Consider the following 22,110-nt stretch of genomic DNA (forward strand, 5'->3'; position numbering starts at 1 on the left):
GGAACCACACTGGATGATAATGGGAGCAGCTGAGCCCATGTCAAAAGGTGCTGAAAATCCACTCTAAACCCAATCACGTTTGGTCTGAAATCACCCAAAGAGGCCTCAAATCCCTATAAAGTGGCCTCAAATGACACAAAGGGCCCTAAAATCCACCTTAAATCCACATGGTTTAGCCTAAAATGAGCCAAATGCAGTTCAAATCATCCAAAGTGGCCTAAAATCAAAGGCCAGGGTAATACTGGGATCCTGCTGGAACTGACAGGCATCATACTGGGAATGCCTGGAATAATGCTGGGAGTATTTTAGAGGAAACGGGATCACATAGGAATCAGACGGGGAGTGACTGGAAAGGTGCTGGCCATGACTAGAACCATACTGGGAGTGACTGGGAGCAACGGGGCCCACACTGGGAGTGACAGGGAATCACTCTGGGCAGGACTGGAATAATGCTGGCAGTATCTGGGAATGCCTGGGGTCATACTGGGGGTGACTGGGTACCAGGGATCATACTGCAAGCCACTGGGATTACAGTGGCTGTGAATGGATCCTGACTGGGGGTTACTGGGAGCTACTGGGCATATGTTTGCAGGAAAATGGGGACTGAGATGAACTGGAAAGTACTGGAAGCAGCCTGAGGAGACTGAGATGACAACTGCGATCATACTGGGAGCAACTGGGACTATACTTCGGGCAACTGCCAGAAACTGGAGTCATGCTGGAGGAAACGGTGAGTAACTGGGAAAAACTGGGATGGTTCTGTGGGAAATGGAAACTTACAGGGGAAACTGGGAGTGCCTGGGAATGACTATGAGAATGTCCAGGGACACTGGGATACACTGGGAATGTCTCAGACCATAGGGGCGGTAACTGGGATCAAACTGGGAGAGACTGGCTATGTGCTGGGGGGAGCTGGGACCATGCTGGGGACACTGGGAGCAAGTGGGAGTGACTGGGGCCCTGCTGGGAGAGACTGGGATCATACTGGCAGTGCCTAGGACTATGCTCGGGGCAACTCTTCCTCCCCCCATCTCCTCCTGCCCCGTTCTGAACCCCGAACGGTGAGGGCGGGGTCAAGGAAAGGGCGGGAACTGTGAGGGGAAAGGGGCGGGGTCAAGGGAAGGGCGGGAACTGTGAGGGGAAAGGGGCGGGGTCAAGGAAAGGGCGGGAACTGTGAGGGGAAAGGGGCGGGGTCAAGGAAAGGGCGGGAACTGTGAGGGGAAAGGGGCGGGGTCAAGGAAGGGGCAGGGTCAAGGAAAGGGTGGGAACTGTGAGGGGAAAGGGGCGGGGTCAAGGAAGGGGCGGGGTCAAGGAAAGGGTGGGAACTGTGAGGGGAAAGGGGTGGGGTCAAGGAAAGGGCAGGGTCAAGGAAAGGGTGGGAACTGTGAGGGGAAAGGGGCGGGGTCAAGGAAGGGGCAGGGTCAAGGAAAGGGTGGGAACTGTGAGGGGAAAGGGGTGGGGTCAAGGAAGGGGCGGGGTCAAGGAAAGGGCAGGAACTGTGAGGGGAAGGGGCGGGGTCAAGGAAAGGGCAGGAACTGTGAGGGGAAGGGGCGGGGTCAAGGAAAGGGCGGGAACTGTGAGGGGAAGGGGCGGGGTCAAGGAAAGGGCGGGAACTGTGAGGGGAAGGGGGCGGGGTGAGGGACAGAGCAGGAATTCTGAGGGGAAAAAAGTGCGGCCAAGGCAACGCACGGTCCTAAAAGGGCCCGGTTTGGTCTAGAATCACAAAAGGGCCTAAAATTGCCCAGAGGGACCAAAAATCCACCCTAAACCCAAACAGATTTGGCTTCAAATCACCCAAAGAGTCTTGCAATCCCCACAAAGTAGACTTCAATAACAGAGGGGCCTAAAATCCACCCTAAATCCATAATTTGGCCTTAAGTCAGCTGAATAGTGGTAAAATCATCCAAAGGGGTCTAAAATCCAACCAAAGAGCCATAAAATTGCCCAAACTGGTTGAAAACCCATGCAAAAATGCCCTCAAATCAACCTTAAATTTCACCCAAGGGCATAAAATCCACCCTGAAAATACCTGGTTTGGCTAAAAATCACCCAAAGAGACCTAAAGTCCCCTGTAAATCCCACCAGATTAGTCCTAAAATTAACCAAATGGGTCTAAACCCCAACCAAATAGGCCTCAGTTCATCTAAAATGATCTAAAATCCCCCCTAAAACTGCCCTGCTTATCCAAAAATCACCCAAATTGGATTAAAATAATCCCAAATTATCTAAAATCCACCCTAAAACCCAGCAGGTTTGGCCAAAAATCAATCAAAGGTGCCTAAAATCCCCCCTAAGCGTCCCCAGTTTTGCCTAAAATCACCCAAACTGGCCAAAAATCTCTGCGACCACAACCGAGACAGAGACCAAGATCAGCACCAGAACCGGCACCAGCACCAAGACTCAGACCGACACCGGATCCGAGCCTGGCACCAAGAGCAGCGCTGCTCTGGGACCGGCACTGAGACCAACACTGGGACCAGAACCGACACCAGAACCGAAACCGACACTGCTCCGGGAGCTGGATCAACACTGGGACCAGAACCGACACCAGAACCGACACCGACACTGCTCCAGGAGCCGGGCCAACACCAGGACCAGAACCAACGACAGAACTGAGACCGGCACTGCACAGGCACCGGGACTGAGACCGAGACCATGACTGAAACTGCTGTTGGAATCTTTTGCCAAGCAATCATATTTGTATGGTTTTCCTGTTTCATCCTCTCTATCACCTTGGAGCGTCTCCAAGGCACGGAACGTTGGAGCTGCCCCCAGCTGTGGTGTCACAGAGAGGGGAACCTTGGAGCTGCCAGCACGGTGATGTCCCCGAGAGGGGAACGCTGGGGCTGTGCCACTCCTGGCCCGGCCCCAAGAGCTCTGGCAGCACCTGGAGGAGACACCAAGGCTGAGCTGGGAGGGAGGCAGCAGGATCATGGAGTGCAGGCCCCTGCCCTGCACAGACAGGCCAAGAGTGGCAGCCTGGGCATCCCCGGGAGCGGTGTGCAAAGGCTCCTGGAGCTGCTGCAGCCTCGGAGCTGTGAGCATTGCAGTGGCTGCAGAGCTCTGGGGAAAGGCCCCGGCCCTGGCTTGGGGCTCAGCCGGTGGCCCAGGGAGCAAATGAACTTGCAGCTTGTGGCCCAGAGCAGGGAAGAGCAGGGGCAGTGCTGGCTGGGAGAGCCTCTGGGCAAGGGCCTGCAGCACCAGGACACAGGCGTACCTCAGTTCCTGAGTGTTTATTAGTCTTAGTTGTCTCCTTTCAAGATTTCTTTGAAGATTAATTGAGCAGGCTTCCATCCCTTTCCCTGCGTTTTTTGTCATCCCATTCACACTTTGCTTTTCGCGTGCTTTCAAAATTTTCCCTTTTTCTTTTTAAGCTGGCATGTCTTCAATTTCATTCCTTCTTCTTATATTTAACTTTCTTGCCTGATTTCGGAATTTTTGCAAGTGTTTGTCCTTTTCAGTGTCCCTCGTTTCATTCCAGTGCATTTGGTCTCACTCCCTCCAGTTCCAAATTTTCTCAGTTGTGTTCACTCACAATGTTTCTCATCATATCTCTGTTCCTGAGCATTTGATAGTCTCTGTTCTCTCTTTTCAAGATTTCATTGAAGATTCATTGGGCAAGCTTCCATCCCGTTCCCTGCACTTCTGGCCATCCCATACACTTTTTGCTTTTCACGTGCTTTCAAAATTTTTCCTATTTTCATTTTACGACTGCCTGTCTTCAATTCCTTTACCTCTCCATTTTTATCTACCTTTCTTGCCTGAGGTCAGCTTGAATAGGAGTACTTTTGGCAAGTGTGGGTCCTTTTCACTGCCCCTCATTTCATCTCAGTCCTTTCGGGCTCAATCACTCTGGTTGCAAATTTTCTCAGTTGTATTCATCTGCACTCTTTCTTATCATATCTCCTTTCCTGAGCATTTGTCAGACTGTGTTCTCTGTTTTCAGGATTTCATTCTGGTTCCTGAAAGGAAGAATTTCCTTTTGGGAACAGGAATGGAATCTGGCAATTTTAATGAGGATTAATTGGTCAGGCTTCTGTCCATTTCCCTGCACTTCTTGTCATCCAAGTCACCTTTTGCTTTTCACTTGCTTTCAAAATTTTCCATTTTTCCTTTTAAGCTTGCGTGTCTTCAGTTCCTTTTCCTCTCCTACATTATTTTCATTTGTTGCCTGATTGCAGCATTTGAATTGCATCACCTTTGGCAAAGTGTTGGTCCTTTGCAGTGCCCCTCATTTCATTCCAGTTCATTTGGTCTCAATCCCTCCGGTTCCAAATTTTCTCGGTTGTGTTCACTCACAATGTTTCTCATCATATCTCCTTTTTTGAGTGTTTATTAGACTTCCTTTTGAGTTTTCCAGATTTCAATGAAGATTCATTGGGCAGGCTTCCATCCCTTTCCCTGCATTTCTTGGAATCCCATTCACTTTTTGCTTTTCACATGCTTTCAAAATTTTCCTTTTTTCGTTTTAAGCTTTCATGTCTTCAACCTCTTTTCCAGTCCTTATTTATTTACATTTCATGCCTCATTTCAGCATTTGAATTGGAGTTCTTTGGGAAAGTGTTGGTCCTTTTCACTGCCCCTCATTTCACCTCTGTCCATTTGGTCTCAATCCCTCCAGTTCCAAATTTTCTTGGTTGTTTTAATTCGCCCTGTTTCCAGTCATATCTACTTTCAGGAGTATTTGTTAGAATTGGTTCTTGGATTTCAAGATTTCAATGAAGATTAATTGGGCAGGCTTCCATCTCCTTCCCTGCACTATATGTCACTCCATTCATATTTTACTTTTCACGTGCTTTCCAAATGTTCCCTTTTTCATTTTAAGCTTTCATGTCTTCAATCACTTTTCCCCTCCATGTTTTATTTACCATTCTTTTCGGATTTCAGTATTTGAATTGGAGTACTTTCCAAAAGTGTTGGTCCTTTTTGCTGCCCCTCTTTTCATCTCAGTCCATTTGGTCTCAATCCCTCCATTACCAAATTTTCTCGGGAATTTTCATTTGCACTGTTTCTCATCATATCTCCTTTCTTGTGTGTTTGTTAGATTTTGTTCTCTGTTTTCAAGATTTCAATGAAGATTAATTGGGCATCCATCTCCTTCCCTGCACTTCTTGTCATTCCATTCAATTTTTACTTTTCATGTGCTTTCAGAATTATCCCTTTTTTGTTTTATGATTGCATCTCTTCAATTTCTTTTCCTCTCCTTCTTTTATCCATATTTCTTGCCTGATTGCAGCATTTGAATTAGATTTCTTTCGGCAAGTGTCATCCATTTCATTGTTCCTCATTTCATCTCAGTCCATTTGGTATCAATCCCTCTTGTTCTAAATTTTCTCGGTTGTTTTCATTCACACTGTTTCTTGTCATATCTCCCTTCTTTAGCATTTGTTAGACTTCATTTTCTGTTTTCAAGGTTTCATTGAAGATTAATTGGGCAGATTTCCTTCCCTTTCCCTGTACTTCCTGTCATCCTGTTCACTTTTTGCTTTTCATGTGCTTTCAAAATTTTCCCTTTTTAGTAAAGTGCAGTTGTGGGGAGCAGCCGGAGTCAATCACGCTCTCCACAGAAGTAATGGTGGATGCTCATTTATTGAGGGTACACAGAGTTCTTTTATACATATATCATTCTTGTGCATAAGCTGTTCATGCAGCATTTTGCTACTTGCTATTTGTTACCTCCTGGTGTTCACGAGCCCCAAGCAGCTATACTATTGGCTAATTCTATCTGCATAAGCGTTCCTTTGCAGTTACCTGTTTACACTTTGTTGAGTGTGAGTGTTTACACGGCTCATTCCCAGACTATTCGTCCTTGACAGTGCTAAAACAACAGCATTTTCCCAACACTGCAGGGCCTCTCTGTGTCTATCTCCAGAAATCCCTCTAAAATTCCCCCTTTTTCTTTTGCACAAGCCAAGCATTAGATATTGTCTTATGCAACATATTCTTAATACAAGACATTACACAACTTAGTACTAATAATCCTACTACTACAAGTAATAATATAACAAACACTTGTTTAACAACAAACTTCAGCTCTCCTGTAATTTTAAGGCTACTTAACTAATCTCTAAATGCATCATCACTTTCTTTTAAATCATGTAATTTGTTCTTCATTAATTGCAATTTTTGTGAATTGATCCAAAATAGTCAGACAGGTTCATGCAACACATTCCTTCAAACTCTTCACACCTTTGGTTATGCACTATGGATGTTAACACTGTCCTAGCTTGGGACCAGAATTTAGGATCTCTCATGTCCGTACAGTCCAACTTATGTATGGCATGTTTTCTCCGAGTGACTTTTGCCAAAGTCATCAATGCGGTTGTGTTAGGGTGAAACAGGACAAGCTTCCCTAAATACCACGGGCCCCCATGTGGGCTGGCTGGGACTCCATTCCAAGCGCGGTCCCCACATAATAAAAATGTTCCTGGTGGAAGGTATTGTGCCGGTTTGCCAGTCAAATTACATTTGGAATAAAGTTGTTGTTGCACACTGCCACTAGATTGTCAAGCTGAATTTATTGCAGCCCATTTCTGGCTATGTATATTTAGACTCTGCTCTGTGGGGGGCTCAAAGGACACCCAGCCTCCCTCACTTCTATTTGTAGAGCTGGTATTCATACATCCAAGGAGGTCTAATTCTTCAGGTGGTGAAGTAAGTGTATCATTAAGTTGCTCTATAATTTTACACTGCCAGTCTTCATCAGCCTGGGTGGCTGTGAAACCTGATGTCCACACCATGGCACTTGCCACAGTAAAATTCAGCATTGTCTCATTTTCCATATGACCTTTAAATTCATGAGGGCTCCAAAGGAGTGTTCCTATCAAACAAGTCCTGAATGGGTCTTGGGAATTGACCAGGCTAAGGCAAATAGAATCCTGTTCAGTCACACTGGCAAATGTCACCCATACATTAGTTCTCTTAGAAAATCGGTGAGCTAATTGAGAAGATCCTGCAACACTTGTTGACACCATGAGCAAAAAGAATGCAACACACGAAAACGTCTTACCATGTGCACCTGCTAGATCCCTTTTTTTTTTTTTTTTTTTTTTTTTTAGATAAGTTTTTTTAAAAAATAAAATTAATTGTCAAAGATACCACACTATTTTGCATGCTGGGCACCCCTTGGCTCACAGGACCCTGTTCAGCATGAAACCGCTTTTTCAGCAATGCACGAGCAAAAACCACCCCAGCTTGGCTCTTACTTGGCAGCTGCTGCAGCCACACAACTTAGGAAGATATCTTTGGGTTTTCACCAGCTTAAGTCTTTAGTAAATAAATTCCAAGTGAACGCTAAACAAGTATTTCGCTAAGAGAGGATGAAATGTTAAAATTAAAAGCAACTCAGATTTCAGCTGTAATTATTCTACATTAGAAACTCCAGTTGGTGGGGATCCATTCACTACATAGAGAAATTAGTAATCAAGGTAATTACAAAGACAGAGCATTTGTTTCCTGCATGCTTTCCCAAGCTTGGAATCAACAGAGTTGACTACATGGAAAGTTGCCTAGGGTGAACTCGGAATTCATTTTCTCAGGCAGGAGACTAGATAAGGAGCATTACTAGTAAAAAGTCATACAACATTGATTATTATAAATTACTTTGTTCTCATCTGCTTTTAGTCTTTGTCTCCTATGAGTTTTCATCCATTCCTGTAGAAACCTAACTCCTTTTCCATTTCCCTGTGGCAGCTCCCATCCCCAGTGATGGTTTGAGGGCATGGGGCAGCCCTTGATGCGGAACACGTGGATGTGCAGGAGGGCAGCAATTCTGGTTGCACACGCTGACACAGTATCGGAGCAGGTCAGACAGGGACAGAATCAGGGCAATCCAGAGGACAATAGACTTATCAGCTTTATAGCTGTTAAAACATTTGGTCAAGGAACAGCAATGCTGGGCCTATGAATGCTGTGTTATATAAATACATTTCACTCTTGGTCATGTGGGCAACCACCAGTTGATTTGTGATCTTGGCAGCCACAAAGCCAAAAGTCAGGGTGTAGAGGCAGAGATGCCTCTCAAAGAGCTGCACAGCAGATTTCTTGTCGATCATTGCAGCCAAGGCAATCACAGAGCCAATATGAAGAAAAGGTGAGAGGACACTTGTTCCTGCTAAAGTGGATGCATTTTTGCCAACTGCACCTGAATATTCAGTCTTGGAATCAGAGATTGCTAAAAAGATGGTCTTCCAATCACTGCCAGTAAATGCATGATTATTACGAAGATTTGTACTTCAGTCACATCAATCATGCCGAAGCTCAGCGTCCTGAGATGTACATCTGTCAGTGCACGCAGTAAAACATGAATGTCACAGCAAAACAACAGAAGAACATCCCATCAGGGTTGGTGTCCAGCTGCACAGGAATACAAGTTTCCAAAACCACAAAGACTGTGGACAATGAATCACAGCCATGATCAAAAAGCTCTCCTAACAGAGTGCTGCTATTTGTCCTTCTTGCTTGTTTTCCATCTGTAGCATCCAGGGACTGGAATGCCACAGGCACAAGCAATGAATGTCCAGGAAGGCATCTGCCTTTGAAGCTGTTGAGCAGTAACATACTAATAACAGAGTTGTAAATATATTTATTAACAGTTTAATGATGGTGATCAGACTGGGGGCAGTCTAACATTGTTCAAGCACTTTTCAGATTTCAAGCTGTGCTCTTTTACTGTGGTTTGTGGGGTATTTTTGTGGTGTGGGGGTTTTTTTGGTTTTTTTTTTTGTGGTTTTTTTGGTTTATTGGTTTTTTGTTTTTTTTTTTTTTTGGCCTGTTGCAAGATTTTCCATTCATGCTGCTCACACACAGGATTGCCATCTCTGAACACGACAGGACACGCTACAGGACATGCCATGTGTCCTGCGGGTTCCCACTGTCCTTCTAGTATAGCATCACCTATAATTTTGGACCATCGAGTCACGGGGGGGGGCAGGCAAAGGCGTTGCCTGGGAACTGCTTGCTGCAGTTTGTTCTAGAAATTGTTGCACTGGAGTTAACTGGGAGCTGAAAGATGTTGGCTCCTCCTGATTCTTAGCATTTATTGTAGATAGTTCTTGGGCTTTTTCCAGCAGCATCTTGGTTGCTGCTTGCCCTCGCTCATCCAGGCATTGTATCACTGCCTGAATTTGATCAGTCAGTTCTTTTAAACCAATCGTGGGTTCTGCTGGGGGAAGCACTGCTCCATCACTGGGGTCCTCCTCTAATTTGTCCGGCAGCAGAACATTGTCAGGGGAAGGTGGTCGACAGCAGGGGTCACGGGTTCTCCTCTCTTGGTCTCTTCGGTGTCTCTTCGGGCACAGCCGAGAAAGGGGGAGCACTCAGTGCATGCCTTGTGGGAGCGGCGGCGCTGGGAGCAGCAGCGGCGGCCCCGGCCCCGGCCCATGGTGGCAGTGGCGGGGCGGTGCGGACTCCCAGGGGCTGCTTTCTCCTCGTCCTGCCTGTTGCTGCGGAGCGGCAGGAGTGGCAGCACTCGGGCAACGGGGGAGGTCCGCGGACCAGGAGCAGTGAGCCGGGCAGCGCCCAGCGATGGTGCCGGGGCGCCGGAGGCAGCAGGAGGGCACGGCAGGGGCCCCACAGCGCCTCCCCGAATTCACGGCATCGGGGGGTTGTTAAATGTCCATTTCCCCATGCCCAGTTAATCTGCTTTTGCAGTACTTTTTCTGCTACTGTTTTTCCTCTCTCAGAGAGTATAATAATAAATAACTTCAATGAGGCAGCAAAGTCGCATTCCATGCTTGCCGTCATCAATGGGGCAGGGAAGTGAGTACTCAAAGCCTTCCACCTTTTTTCAAGAAACTGCCCCCGTTCCCCTTACCAGCTCAGCCTCACATTCTTTGCAAGGACGGCGAGCTTCTGCCTCAATGCTGATGCATCTCTCAGCAGATCAGCGTCTGACCGCTATGTTCCGGAAGTCTCACCTCAATGCAGCTGCATCTGTCGGCGAGTTCAGCATCCAACCGCTCAGCGTCCCACCGCTAATTTCTCCTCTGGGTCATCGCCCCAAGGTCCGAAGTTCGGGTGCCAATTGAAGGTGATTTTTGAAAAGAAAAAAAACCAAAAACAAAACAAAAACAAAAACATGGGCAACAGCCAGAGTCAAAGACCTTCTTCACAGAAGTAGTGGTGAATGCTCCATTTATTGAGGGTACACAGGGCTCTTTTATACATATATCATTCTTGTGAACAAGCTGTTTACACAGCATTTTACTACTTGCTATTGGCTAGTGTTATCTGCATAAGCATTCCTTTGCAGTTACCTGTTTACACTTTGTTGAGGGAAAAAGCTGGTTCTCAGGCTCAGTGTCCTGGTTCTCAGGCTCAACGTCCTTGACAGTGCTAAAACAACAGAACTCTCCCAGCATTGTCAGGCCTCTCTATGTCTGCCTCCAAAAATCCTGCAACATATTTGTCCTTTTCAGTGCCCCTCATTTTGTCTCAATCCATTTGATCTCAACCCCTCCAGTTCCATATTTTCTTGATGGTTTTCATTCCCAGAGTTCCTCATCATATCTCCTTTCTTGAGCGTATGTTAGACTTTGTTCCCTCTTTTCAAGATTTCAATGAAGATTAACTGGGCAGGCTTCCACTCCTTTCCCTTTAAGTCTTGTCATCCCATTCACTCTTTGCTTTTCACGTGCTTTCAAAATTTTCACTTTTTCGCGTTAATCTTGCATGTCTTCAATTCCTTCTCCTCTCCTTCTTTGATTTACCTTTCTTGCCTGATTGCAGCATTTGAATTGGAGTACTTTTGGGAAGTGTTGCTCCATTTCACTGCCCCTCATTTCATCTCAGTCCATTTGGTCTCAATCCCTCCAGAATTTTCTCAGTTGTTTTCATTCACACTGTTTTTCATCATATCTCCTTTCCTGAGATTTAGACTTTGTTCTCTGTTTTCAAGATTTCATTCCCTTTCCCGAAAGGAAGACTTTCCTTAAAGAAGTGGGAAGGACCTATTGCAAATCCAATGAAGATTAATTGGGCAGGCTCCCATTCCTTTCCTGGCACTTCTTGTCGTTCCATTCACTCTTTACTTTTCCCGTGCTTTCAAAATTTTCCCTTTCTCATTTTAAGCTTCCATGTCTTCAATTCCTTTTCCTCTCCTTCTTTGATTTACCTTTCTTGCCTGATTGCAGCCATTGAATTGAAATACATTTGGCAATTGTTGGTCTTCTTCACTGCCCCTCATTTCATCTCAGTCCACTTGGTCTCAATCCATTCTTTACCAAATTTTATTGATTGTTTCCATTCCCACTCTTTCTTGTTGTATCTATCTTGTCGTATCCGAGTGTTTGTTAGTCTTAGTTCTCTATTTTCAAGACTTCAGTGAAGATTGATTCGGCAGGCTTTCATCCCTTTCCCTGCACTTCTTTGTAGCCTTCCCCACAGGACTAGACGGCTGCCGAAGGTAAAGGAAGAGTCTTGACTCTCTGACTTCGGTGGGATAGTTCTGCTTTTACTCTTATGTCCTGCTCAGCCTTGAGACCCTATCCGATGGACAGCCGATGCCAGAGAGCGCTGGTCCCTCCCCCGCCATGGCTTTTTCCCCCAGTGGGCAGGGCCCATAGGCGAGACCCAGAGGCATCGCCCAATCAGTGTTCCCGATGAAAGAAACAGGATTAGATTACATCTCAGTGAGAGGGATGGGCACTGCTGGGCAGGGACAGATAGAAAAGAACATTACAAATATAAACCAAATTAATGCATTACAACATTTCCCCTTTTCTTATTAAATTATGAAGGAGGAAGGCTCAGTTCGTGGGAGCTGCTCAGAGTTTGGACCTTGAGTACCTTTAAAGTTACAAAAGAAAAATGACCTTTAGTGCAAACTGTTTAGAAAGACACTGTCAAGGAATAATGATAATTAGAAGGAGAAGGTTCGGCGCTTTCTTCTCCAGGCAGCACTGGCCACTTGTGGGGCCTCTGCAGGTGGTTTTGCAGTTCTAGGGATGAAAGGTTTCACCCCCTCAGCTGGCACCCACTTGAGATCTGGGGGAGTGGACGCTTAGGCGTACCCACAACCCCAGGTGACCTGATCATGAGGACTTTTTGTTTCTCTGGTCGCTGGATCCTTTACTATCATATCTGGTGACTTTTGCTGAAAGGCCGAACTGGTTAAAGCAGGATTATTTAGTTTAACATTTACATTTTCTAGTTTCTTTGACAAATTCCCTTTAGCCCTTTGAGACCTCCCACCCCCATTGTCCCAAAAGTCCAGAAATGGCTTCTTTAAAGGGCATTGAGATGCCCAATGTCCAGCGTGATCACACAGGAGACACGTTGTTCCTCTCCTGGGCGGTGGCCGTGGCACAGGTACAGGAGGCACAGTGTCTGCAGCAGCAGCTTTTTGTGGTGGTTTGACTCTGGAATTGTGGTTTTGATGAGCTTTTATGAAGGGAATCTTCCTGGCACACACCTGGAGGATGTCATGTAAAGCTGGAGCTGGTTCTGTGGACAGGCTGAGGATAGCCGCCTTGCACTCTTCGTCTGCATCGGCCAGAGCCATCTCCTCCAGGACCTGCTCCTGGGTTCCCTTATTCTTAACCTGTAACTCGATAGCTCAGGTTAAACATTCCACAAATATTACTAAAAGTTCTGATGGAAGCTGTTTTGTTTTACTGTAAGGTTGGAAAGACTTATCGGGCTGGGTTGCTAATTGAATGGCAGAAAAGTCGGGATCGCTCCCTGCTTCTGGGTTCCTGGCTCCCCCCCCCACACTGCCACGGACCCCAGGCGCCCTGTGCGGCCCGTGAAGCCCGGCCCGGCGGTGCCGCATGGTCGGGGCACACTGAGGACAGTCCGTCCCGATTGACAGCGGCACCGGGGGCCGGCGGGCCCGGGCCCCACACCCCACTCTAAACGCCGAGCTGCAGGGACACCGCCGCCCTGCGCCCCGACCCCCTCCTTCCGGGGCATGGGAACCGGGACTGTGGGCGGGGAAACTGTAGGAACCAGGGGCAGGGAGGGGCTGGAGGCTTGAGTCACATGGGGAGGAGTGGCAGGGTGGAGGTTTGAGGGTAGGGGACAGAGTCAGAGGAGAGTGAGGTGACGGGGGCAGAACTGAAGGAACAAAGGGCTCCTCATGGGTCTGGAGCACATGGCTTCAGCCATTTTGGACAAAGGAATCCCCTCCATCTTGTGACCCCCCCCCACCTGGGGACCACTGAGATGGGAGGTTTGAGCACTCAGACTGCCTGCAGAGGTACAAGCTGGGGAAAATTCACAAAGAACTGGCCTTTTTTCCTTTTTATTTTGCTTTTGCAATGCAAACTTAATTTTTAAGCTATAAAAGGCAAAATTTGCATCTTCTTTGTTGTTAGAGCAGCCAGATTCAACTATTTTTTTTATTATAGCCTCCCAGAATTCCGGGGAGCTTATTTGCTCTGATGTTAAGTGTGGAAACTGAGAAAATAACCAGAGGGTTAATTTTTTCATCTGTTTCTTTGAATAATGGGTCTCGTCATTATTCAAGGTATATAAAATGTGATAATAATACTTTTGGCAAGTATTTGTCCTTTTCAGTGCCCCTCATTTCGTCTCAATCCATTTGGTCTCAACCCCTCCAGTTCCATATTTTCTCGATTGTTTTCATTCTCACAGTTCCCCATCATATCTCCTTTCTTGAGCGTCTGTTCGACTTTGTTCCCTCTTTTCAAGATTTCAATGAAGATTAACTGGGCAGGCTTCCACCCCTTTCCCTTCATGTCTTGTCATGCCATTCAATTTTTGCTTTTCACGTGCTTTCAAAATTTTCCCTTTCTCATTTTAAGCTTCCATGTCTTCAATTCCTATTCCTCCCCTTTTTTTTACCTTTCTTGCCTGATGGCAGCATTTGAATTGGCGTACTTTTGGCAAGTGTTGGTCCTTTTCACTACCCCTGATTTCATCCCAGTCTATTTGGTCGCAATCCCTCCAGTTCTGAATTTTCTCCGTTGTTTTCATTCGCACTGTTCCTCATCACTTCTCCTTTCCTGTGTGTTTGTTCGAATTTGTTCTGTTTTCAAGATTTCATTTCATATTCTGAAAGGGAGACTCTCTTTTTGGGAAAGGGAATGAAATCTTGCAATTTCAATGAAGATTATTTGGGCAAATTTCCGTCCCTTTCCCTGCACTTCTTCATGTTGCATTCTCCCTTTGCTTTTGAAGTGCTTTCAAAATTTCCCTATTTTCATCTTAAATGTGAGTTCTACAGTTCATTTGCTTCTCCTTCTTTGATTTACCTTTCTTGCCTGATTGCAGCATTTAAATTTGGCAAGAGTTGGTCCGTTTCACTGCCCCTCATTTCATCCCAGTCCATTTGGTCTCAATCCCTCCTATTCTGAATTTTCTCAGTTGTTTTCATTCGCACTGTTCTTCATCATATCTCTTTTCTTGAGTGCTTGTTCAACTTCGTTCTCCATTTTCAAGATTTCATTCCCTTTCCTGAAAAGAAGATTTTTCTTAAGGAAGATGGATTGAAATCTTGCAATTTCAATGAAGATTAATTGGGCAGATTTCCGTCCCTTTCCCTGCACTTCTTGTCATCCCATTCACTCTTTGCTTTTCACGACCTTTCAAAATTTTCCCTTTTTCAATTTAATCTTGAATGTCTTCAATTCTTTCTCCTCTCCTTTGATTTACATTTCCTGCCTGATTGTCTCATTACAATTGACGTACTTCTGGCAAGTGTTGGTCCATTTCACTGCTCCTCAGTTCATCTCAGGCCATTTGGTCTCAATCCATTCGTTACCAAATTTTCTTGATTGTTTCCATTCCCACTCTTTCTTGTCATATCTATATTCCTGAGTGTTTGTTAGTCTTAGCTTTCTAGTTTCAAGACTTCAGTGAAGATTAATTGGGCAGATTTCAATCCCTTTCCCTGCACTTCTTGTCATCCCATTCACTCTTTGCTTTTCATGTGCTTTCAAAATTTTCACTTTTTCTTTTAATCTTGCATGTCTTCAATTCCTTCTCCTCTCCTTCTTTGATTTACTTTTCTTGCCATATTTCAGCATTTGAATTGAAGTACTTTGAAGGTTCACTCTGAAAGCAAAACCTTCCCCAACAGAGAAAAAACCCTTTTCCCTTAGAAAACCAAAAGTTTGGTATTGTGGTATTTTTCCTCGAGACTAGACGTCCACCGATGGCAAAAAGAAAGAGCCTGCTCTTTGTCCGGGGGGAAAATATTGCTTTATTTTCCATTCCTGCCCTGCTTGGCTGGAGATCTTCCCAAGAGCTCGCCGGTGCGAGAGAGAGCTCGCCCCTCCCCTGTCAGGGCTTTTTCCCCAGGGGGCAGGGCCCAGAGGCAGGGACAAGACACTACGCAATCAGGGAGAAGTGGGAGTCGAATAGAGTTGGGTTACAGCTGATTAAGGATAAACCACGTGATACAGATTACAAATCCAATTAAACAAAATATAAAACCAATTAATGCATTACAAGAGTTGATCTTCTTCACTGCCCCTCATTTCATCCCAGTCCAATTGATCTCACTCCCTCCTGTTCCGAATTTTCTCAGTTGTTTTCATTTGCAATGTTTCTCATTATGTCTCCTTTCCTGGGTGTTTGACTTTGTTTACAAGATTTCATTCACTTTCCTGGAAGGAAGGCATTCCTTAAAGAAGTGGGAAGGATATCTTGCAATTCCAATGAAGATTAATTAGGCAGGCTCCCACTCCTTTCCCTGCAATTCTTGTAATTTCATTTACTCTTTGCTTTTGAAGTGCTTTCCAAATTTTCCCTTTCTCATTTTAAGCTTCCATGTCTTCAATTCCTTTTCCTCTCCTTTTTCATTTACCTTTCTTGCCTGATTGCAGCATTTGAATTGGCGTACTTTTGGCAAGTGTTTGTCCTTTTCAGTGCCCCTCATTTCATCTCAATCCTATTGCTCTCAACCCCTCCAGTTCCATATTTTCTCGATTGTTTTCATTCTCACAGTTCCTCATCATATCTCCTTTCTTGAGCATATGTTAGGCTTTGTTCCCTCTTTTCAAGTTTTCAATGAAGATTAACTGGGCAGGCTTCCACCCCTTTCCCTTCATGTCTTGTCATGCCATTCAATTTTTGCTTTTCACGTGCTTTCAAAATTTTCCCTTTCTCATTTTAAGCTTGCTTCCTTTTCCTCTCCTTCTTTGATTTCCCTTTCTTGCCTGATGGCAGCATTTGAATTGGCGTACTTTTGGCAAGTGTTGGTCCTTTTCACTACCCCTGATTTCATCCCAGTCTATTTGGTCGCAATCCCTCCAGTTCTGAATTTTCTCCGTTGTTTTCATTCGCACTGTTTGTCATCACTTCTCCCTTCCTGTGTGTTTCTTTGACTTTGCTCTCTGTTTTCAAGATTTCATTTCCTTTTCTGAATGGAAGACTTTCTTTTTGGGAAAGGGAATGAAATCTTGCAATTTCAATGAAGATTATTTGGGCAAATTTCCATCCCTTTCCCTGCACTTCTTCATGTCCCATTCTCTCTTTGCTTTTCATGTGCTTTCAAAATTTTCCCTTTTTCATTTTAAACTTGCATGTCTTCAATCTCTTTTCCTCTCCTTCCTTGATTTACCTTTCTTGCCTGATTGCAGCATTACAGTTGGTGTACTTTTGGCAAGTGTTGGCCCGTTTCACTGCCCCTCATTTCATCCCAGTCCACTTGGTCTCAATCCCTCCTGTTCCGAATTTTCTCGGTTGTTTTCATTTGCAATGTTTTTTCATCATATCTCCTTTCCTGAGGGTTAGACTTTGTTTCTCGGTTTCGGTTCTGAGATTCAGGTGGCTTTAGAGTCTTTTGCCTTCTGCAAAGCTCTGAGACAGACACAAGAAAGAGACGGAGTCTTCAGGTTCTGATTTTTCAAGGTTGCGCGCTTTGTTTATTGTTTCTTATCTTACAAATTTCTCAGTGCCCAACAAAAGTCTGTGCAGCTGCTCAGGCATTTGATGACTCCTCCTCACACTGGGCTGTCGCTATCTTTTATACTAATTGCTACGTATTCTTTATTTATCATTATTTGCCAATACCTTTCACTTATACTAAAAAGGTCATCCCTACTTTGACCCAATCTCCTGAAACTACTTTTTGCCACCATCACTGCAGAAAATGCAGTGAGGGAAGAAGAAGCAGGAGACAACGCCCCAAATCCTCCATCTTGCTCCCATTCACTTCTATGCTAAAAACCCAAACCTACTGTTTTCTCACCCTGTGATAAGCTAAACTACTATCTTTCACACTCTTGTGGCCTGCAATCCATCCTGCAGTGCAGGAAGCCTTTCCCATGGACTGGGATCAAAGCCAAGGTCCCTCTGGGCCAGGGTCCCAAACCCCCCTGTCCAGGTCTCTGACCCTCCAGGGAAGCCAAAGGAATGCCCTGGACTCCAACATCTCCCCCTCCTGTTTGAACCAAAACCACCTCTTTGGCAACCCTGTCCATGGCCTGCTGTATGCATCGGAGCAAAGACGGCAGGATCATGAGAAGAATTACAAGCCCTACTAAAATATATACAAATGTTTTTAAAATTCCCTTCCACAATGGTGAAAGGTCAAACAAATTGAACGCACCATCCATCCATGACCCAGTTACCTCCCCAAGTTTGTTCACACTTTCCTGCAATTGCTTGATGTTCTCATGAATGGATTTGGAATGATCTGACAAATTCATGCAGCACATTCCCTCAAATTCTTCACACCCATGCCCGTGTGTCAGCAATAGATAATCTATCGCTGCTCTGTTTTGGAGACTTGCTCGTCTTACACTGTCAACGTCCAATAACATGTCACTCAGTGCAAGAGAGGTGGCTCGGGCATGTTTGCTCAGCCAACAACCCACCCGATCCAATTGTGTCAAGGCTGCTCCTGATGCTGCTTGTGGTGAAAAAAATGTAACTGCAGTTCTCTGAGCCTTGTTCCATGTGTGAACATCGTCATCACAATTTGGATCGTACATCTTGATAGATCTTTTCCCTCTATATTTTTGTTTTCTAAGCAATGTCATGTTGGGTGTCAGCAATGAAAGCATTCCAATGCTGCGTGGACCACCTTTGACATTTGTGGGGATTGCGGGCCAAATTCTGTCCCCACAAATGAAAAAGATTCTTCTCGGCAATTGTGCTGGAACATGGTTGGATGGCTTAGTGTAATTACACCAAGATGATGAATTTCTGTAAAAATTGAGGTTTGGAGTGACGTCTATTGTTTTGTTTTGTGCCACTTCAGAAAGGCTCAGTTTTACACAAAATTTCATTTAGACTGATCCAAGAATTTCCAGTTCCTGAGGTTCAAAAGGAGCCACAGGAAGGAACTTGTCCAAACATCCCATCTGTCCACTGGATTTACAATGGACTTTGAAATTGCTGGAGGGATGTTTTCTGGAATCGGCCATTTGCTCACTGGCAACCCCACTAAACATGTTGAGAAGGGTTTCCTTGGCTTGGAGTGTGTCAAGCAGATGGTATCCAAACCTGATGCATTGGCTAGAGTTTCCCAAACATTCTCTTTTGGTTGGGCCACGGGAAAAACTGCTGCATTGCTCAAGGCAACCAAGGAGAGAATGAGGCACAAGGATAGTTCTTTCATGTTCAATGGCCTTTTTCCCATGGGAATCCCTAAAAATGCAACACCACCCAAGTTCCAAAGAAAACCCCAACCCCAAAGAAAACTCAAGTCCCAGAGTCTCTTTTGCATGTAGAACAAAGGGATGTCTGCTGTCTTGACACTGGCTTACGTCTGCGTGGCCACTTCTCTTTCTCCGGTCTTGGGGTCTGCCTCTGCTTGAGTATGGACTCAGTACGGTTTCACGTTCCTCGCCGCCAGCCACTTTGGTCCGACCGCTGTGGAGACACAAGCATATCCCTTGCCCCAAGTTATTAATTTGAATGGCCCTTCAATCTGTCCTGTTTCTGGGTTTCTGATGAAAACCAAAGGATTTTCCTTTAGCTTCGCTCTTGTGCTGTTTGAAAAGTGTCTGACAATTGGTGGAGTTGGCTCTGCAAAAGAGCCATTTAGAAAATTCAACACATACAAGGCTTTGTTCAAGCGCATGTATGGTGTTGCGTCTGCTTCTCCTCTCTTTTGTCTGTCCAAAAGGGTTTTCAAGGTTTGATGTGTCCTTTCAATGATTGCTTGACCCGTTGGAGAGTGTGGGATACCAAAGGTATGATGGACACCCCACCTCTTCAGGAACTTGTCAAGCACTTTCCCTATGTATGTTGGTCCTTTATCTGTTTTGATTTCTTGCAGTATGCCCAATGATGCAAATGCCTGCAAGAAATGTCGACAAGCATGCTGTACTGTCTCACCTGTGTGCAATGATACAAAGACTGCGCCTGAAAATGTGTCAACTGAAACATGAATGTTTTTGAGTTTCCCAAAGGATGGATATTTTGTGACATCGGTTTGCCATAACTGCAAACTGTGCAATCCTCTTGGATTGACTGCTCCCATGGAAGCAGGAGGCTGTACAAGCTGACAATCTGGGCAAGCACTAATGATTTCCTTTGCCTGACTTTTTGAAATGTGAAAAGTTTCCATTAGTGCTTGAGCATTCTGATGGAAGAATGCGTGACTCAATTTTGTCTGTTCAAAAATGTTTGGTAAAGTCCTTGAAATTGTTATGGTGAATTTGTCTGTATGTGCATTACCTTCTACTAAAAATCCTAAAAGAGATGAATGTGCCCTGATGTGAGAAACAGCATACTCATATTTTCTGTGTTACAACAATGTTCTCATGCGCAGCAAGCATGAATACTGCACCTTGGACAAGCATCCAGTGAGCTTGCAATGTTAGCAAGTTTTGGAAAGTCCTTTTTGAAGTGCCCTTGTTTGCTACACTTGTAGCATTGTCCTTGCTTAAAATTCATGAATGCATCTTTGATGGCCTTTTTCACTTGATCTCCCAAAACAGTTGTGACATGCTGTGGTGTTCCCAGCTTGCTGCATGCCTCTATTACTTCTGCCATAAGAGGTTGGCCAGGCATCGCACTGATGACACATTCTGGATTGGCATTTGCAAATGCAAGACACCGAATCAAATGTGGTTTCACCCCATCATCACTGACTTGCCTGTCCACTGCCTGCATGAGACAATCGACAAATGAGGGGAAAGATTCTGAAGGACCTTGCTTTATGTCTGTATAACTACTTTCTGTAACTCCTGTCAGTGGAATTTGCACCATTGCCTTTCTGGCTGCATTCTTGATGTCTGTCAACACTTCCCGAGGAAGAAGTCTGGCTTGACGAGCTGGATTGTCAAGTGGTGGGTCACCAGCCAATTGTGCAACGGTGATGCCTGCATTTGCTCCCCCCTGATATTTGTCCCTGAGCTCATTAAGAGCTCTTCTCCATTTTGCTTCCCAGATGATGAACTGCGAGTTGGTGTGGATCATTGAAGCAAGGGATTTGAGGTTAAATGGTGTTAAATCATATATGTTAAATGTCCTTTTTAAAAGTTGTTTGAAGTATGGAGACCCCAATCCATTATCATGAATGGCTTTCATCAGATCTTTGGCAACTTCATGATCCAATCGCTCCCATCTTGGCTTTGCATCCTGACTTGGATTTGCATCCTGAATCATAAGTCACTGGCATTGCCACACTTCTTGAACCCATCTGAAGCGTTTCCCCTTTCAATGCTTTCTGTCTTATTTCAGTCCAATCTGTTGCACAAAATACCCGTGCACCAGGAATCTGTGTCTTGTCCGACACCGGAATCGATTGCTGTGTTTGCAGCTTCAATGCTGCTTCATCCTTTCCAGGATCTACCTGTTTTTGCGGCTTTACCTTATCTTGTTTTGTTTCCTTTTCCTTTTCTTGAGGAGCAGAAACTGGGGACTGCTGGGCATCACGCAATTTCTCTGCAACACCTTTCCTCGGAGGAAAAAGTCAAGAGAAAGAAGACATTGGGTCCTGTTGGAATTCTGAAGCTGCTTTACTGAATTGCCGGGAAAACTGCTTCATAAAGTCCTTCGATAAAAAAAATGATGACGCTTGGCGTGAAAAATCAAATGCTTTTGCTCTCCGGATAGGAATGCCCACTGAAGCAGTGAAGCGGATAATGTCGTCATCAGTGATTGACATGTCTTGTTCTTCTTGTGCAGCTTCATCGTCCCTCACCGTCGACAAAGGCTCTCTCGCCTTTTGTTTGAATTGCTGTTGTGAAGGAGAAGTTGATTTTTTAATATGAAACTGGAAAAAAGCGGTGCAACATGGTTGTCTCGCTGCTGGAAGGTGCTCCACTTGGTGTGCCTGATGCTCGTTGTGATTGTTGTGGTTTCACAGTCCCGCCCCTAGATGATGATGACATGTGGCAGCTGGCATCTGCTGGCTCACGGTACTATATGGATCTGATATTTCTTCCACTGCCCCTGACGAAGTATGTCGAGTTTGCAAAAAGCCTTTAATTTCTGGGTGCATTTGTAAAACCTGATATAATTTTGGACATGCACCCATCTGCAGAAACGCAGCAGCTGTGTTTGAATCGCCGCGCGCAGGTGGTACCGCTACCAGTGTGCCGCTGGTGGGCGGAGTCAAGCTCCGTGACGTTTGCCGCGTGGGGACGGCGCCCTGGAGGAAATCTCTGCCTTGGCCACGCCCCGTCCCTGCCTGTTCCGCCTCTGCATGCCCCTCACCTGCCTGTCCCGGCCCGGCTACACCTGACGGAGTGTCCCCTCCCTGCTCACACCCAGAGGCTGCCCTTTCTCCCTCGTCATCAGAATTTGCCCTGCCCAGAGCAGGACCATGTTTCGGGCCTCATCCCGCCCCTTCCGCGCCTGCGCCTGGACCCGCCACTGGTGTTTCTGGGGTTTGTAGTACCCTGCTTGGCGCCTCCCGTCCCGACCTCCCCCCGGGCCCCGCAACGCGGATGTATCTTGAACTGTGCTACTTCCCATAGCTTGCGTCATTGGCGTGCACTGAGCTGTCGGTATGGGTCCCACCTCCCCCAGTGCCTCGGTCCCACGGCCCTTGAACCCGTGCCACTCGTCCACAAACTGTTCTCCCTCGAGATCCGCCCCCTCCTGACCCGACGTGCTTCCCAACCGCCCTCGGCCGCGTTCCGCGCCCTGGCGAGATAGGTTAGGATTGTCCCCACGCGCACGTGCCGCAGTCCCGCCCTCCACTACCAACTCAATCGGGACCTGTTGTTCGCCCGGCGCCGC

At 45.8% G+C, this 22,110-nt stretch overlaps 1 pseudogene; it reads right to left on the reverse strand.

The window, feature by feature from the left end:
- Nucleotides 1-1,113: 1,113 nt before the first annotated feature.
- Nucleotides 1,114-21,855, reverse strand: LOC120747662 (choline/ethanolaminephosphotransferase 1-like; annotated as a pseudogene).
- Nucleotides 21,856-22,110: the final 255 nt, after the last annotated feature.

Source organism: Hirundo rustica, unplaced genomic scaffold (assembly GCF_015227805.2).
Source record: "Hirundo rustica isolate bHirRus1 unplaced genomic scaffold, bHirRus1.pri.v3 scaffold_139_arrow_ctg1, whole genome shotgun sequence".
In the NCBI taxonomy this organism is placed as follows: Eukaryota; Metazoa; Chordata; class Aves; order Passeriformes; family Hirundinidae; genus Hirundo; species Hirundo rustica.